Below are 3,687 nucleotides of genomic sequence, written 5' to 3' on the forward strand. Positions count from 1 at the left end.
AAGAACCAACATCGAAGGATCAAAAAGCAACGTCTCTATGAACGCTTGGCTGCCACAAGCCAGTTATTCCTGTTGTAACTTTTCTGACACCTCTAGCTTCAAATTTCAAAGGTCTAAAGGATCGATAGGCCACGCTTTCATGGTTCGTATTCGTACTAGAAATCAAAATCAAATGAGCTTTTACCTTTTTGTTCGACACGAGATTTATGTTCTTGTTAAGCTCATCTTAGGACACCTGCGCTATCTTTTAACAGATGTGTTGCCCCAACCAAACTCCCCACCTAACAATGTCATTGGCCCAGATTGGCTTGCGAGCAAACCTTTGTTCCAAAAAAAGGGCCGATGCCCCACCTCCGATTCACGAAATAAGTATACATATCCATATATATGTAATTAAACTATGAACAACCTTCAAAATTTTGATTTCCTCGTATGGCTATTAGTTTTGGGGTTGGACCTGGAGCTATTAGTTCTGAATATCTTCTTCAAAGCTTAAACATTTCCTTTCTGTATGCGCTTATTAGTTATGAACCCTAGCATCTGACAACAAATCATTTTGGTTTCTTGATTTGGTTTGAAAAAGACTAATCTAGCCTCTTCATGATAGATTGTGACCTTAATTGCTAATTAGACTCATCACGAGGGTTTAGTTAACAACATTTTCATCACGATGGTAAAATTGAAAGTACCGTAACACCACATGGTCTAGAAAAAAATTTGACCTAAAAAATAATGTCATTTACACACAGTTGATAGGTTTAAGAAATTACACCAATGATTATATTTAATAGGTTTTTATCATAAATGATCCCTGAAATTGGCTCTCACCATTAAGATGATCCATGAAATGAAAAATCGATCAATGTAGTCCTTGAAAATAGGTGTCGGAAATCAATGTGATCCTTCCGTCACAGTTATATTAAAAATTCTATTAAGTGCTGATGTGGCATATAAATGAGTCTCATAAGTTCCTTTTTAATTACAAATAGTCCTTGGAATTGACCCGTGACATCAAAATGGTCCCTGAAATTGACCCGAACATCAAAATGGTCTCTAAAATTGAAAATCAACCAATGTAATCTTGCAAGTAAGTGTCTCAAATTAATGTAGTTCCTCCGCCACAATTCTATCAAAAATTCTGTTATGTACGGAAGTCTAATTAAATAAAAAAAAAATTACAAATAGGTTTAATAATTTAATAATTAATAAAAATGTTGTCAACCCAAAAACCTAGTCTCGCAATCACCTCTGATCCCAGTCCACATTTCTCTACCTCCATCTATGGTAACCTACTATGTCTATTCTCTAGAAAAAGAAAATCTTTAATACGCTCATATTTACATACTTTGACACCCTTCACCAAATTGGAGTCGGATCCAGACCACCTTTAGTGACAGCTTGGTTTGGCGACGACTTCTGTGACATCACAATTAACATTTAGGCAATCAACATCCTCACAACCTAAATCTTGAAGAGCTTGTTGGGCGCTCCCCTGGTGATCTGGTGTTGCAGAGAATGACGAGGTTTGCTTTGAGATAATAAGGTTCTAACCAAGGCACGTCTATTGTTGGTTGAAAATTATTTACAAACCCCCTCTTAGGCCTTAGCTAAGTATTGTGCCTTTGAGAATTTATGGAATGAATCTCTCTTCAGAGTAGGCCCTATTATAAGAAGAAAAAAATTCCATTGTGCAAAAAATATTTAGACAAATTTTTTAATTAGTTATTAAATTATTAACCCACATCAGCACATAATATTTTTTTTTTAATATAGAATTAGGGCGGAATGACCATATTAATTTGCAACATCTATTTTCAGGGACTCCATTGATCGATTTTCAATTTCAAAGACCATCTTGATGGTGTGGGTCAATTTCAGGGATCATTGTGATAAAAATCAGCAAATCTTGTGGGGCCCATTTATGTGCCACGTCAACACCTAACAAAATTCTTAACAGAATTGTAACGGAATGACCACATTGATTTACAACACCTATTTTCAAGGACTACATTTATTGATTTTCAATTTCAGGAAGCATCTTGATGGTGAAGGTCAATTTCAAGGACCATTTGTGATACAAAACCTTATTTAATGATATATATATTTAATACACAACAGTTATTCACAATTAAAGTTGGAATTTTGACTAAGTTATAATAATTTAATAGCGATCTCAACATTTTTGGATTCGAATTTAAGAGATCCGTAAAGAAGAATGTCAATATATAGACCATTGGACTATTGACGGATCTACGAACTATATAATTCATTTCTCCGAATGTTAAGAGACAATGTGCATTTTAAAGAACTTGAAATTTGTATTTTGATTTCTCAACTATATAATTATGCATTAGTTCGATCTGTTCGAAGCAGTGGCAAAGCTACATAGGGGCGAGGAGTGGCGTCCGCCCCTCCCCTCGCCAGAAATCAAGCCCAAGAGCGGTGGTTCCGCCCCTCTAGTCTCGTTGGAAGTGATGAAATTCTGTGTTTTCTGGGTTCATTGTTGCTGTGCACAGTGGCGGATTTACATAGGGACCTAGGAGGTCCCAGGACCCCGTCGATGACCTTGAATCTTTGCTTGAAATTTTCCGGGGACCCCTCGTACTAGAAGAAGAAGGCCTGTGCAAGCTACAACATCAGCATCTTCACGGAGAAGACGACTGCACGAAGAAGAAAGAGATGTTCTTTTTTTAACCCTGGCTCAAAATGCTCGTTTTGGCAATTTGTTTTACTTTTAAACAAAACAAAAAGATTAAAACAATTGGCAAAATGTTGTCGTTAGTCATTTTTTTGTTTTAACTCCCCAGGCCCCTAGCACGTCCCCCATAGTCCCATCCTACTTTCAACGTCCCGATGCCCCCTTTTTACATGTTCACCTAATCTCCATTTCCCCAAAGTTGTCAAAATTCAATATTGTTTTTTGGTATTCTAATCTAATCTCAATTAAATTATATTATATATTGATGGAGATTTATAGTCTATTATTGATAGTTTTATGTTTGCATACTCATTTGATTATTAGAATTTTGTTTATTGGTTAATTGGTATGTGTTTTTGTGTTTTTTTTTTTAATAATGTATTATAGAAATAAGAAAATAAGAGATCAATGGTTGAGTGACAGCTTAGTTATTTACATTGAGATGGCCCTGCTGAATATTTATTATATGAAATTGTTAGGGTAAAAATCGAATTTTTTTTATTATAGATTAATTGATTATTGATATTGATTAACTGAATATTTGTTTATTGAATAATTTATATGATTATTGGTATTGATTGGTTTATTAGTTATTAGTCATATAGTATATTCTACTCTAAGATTAAGAATCTAAGATTTTTTTTTCTTCGCATTATACAGTTAATTAATATAAAGATACTATAATGAGCCTATTATGCGAAGTTTTTATGGTATGAAACGTCGTTGGTAACTATTGTAATGTGTTCATATTGATAAAACCATGGAAGATACTACTATAAAAGGATTTGATTGTTGTGATTTTTTTGAATCTTGCACTCTTTAAGTTTGCCCCTCCCCTCGACAAATCCTGGCTTCGCCACTGCATGGAATGAGAGATTTTTCAGTGTGACTGGTCCATGGGGTGGTACACCACGTGTCACTAAACAAATTGTGAGATATTTGTGCTAAAAAATTAATAACTTAAAAAATAAAATTTCCCACCATTCCTA

Source organism: Malus domestica, chromosome 13, assembly GCF_042453785.1.
Source record: "Malus domestica chromosome 13, GDT2T_hap1".
Classification (NCBI taxonomy): domain Eukaryota; kingdom Viridiplantae; phylum Streptophyta; class Magnoliopsida; order Rosales; family Rosaceae; genus Malus; species Malus domestica.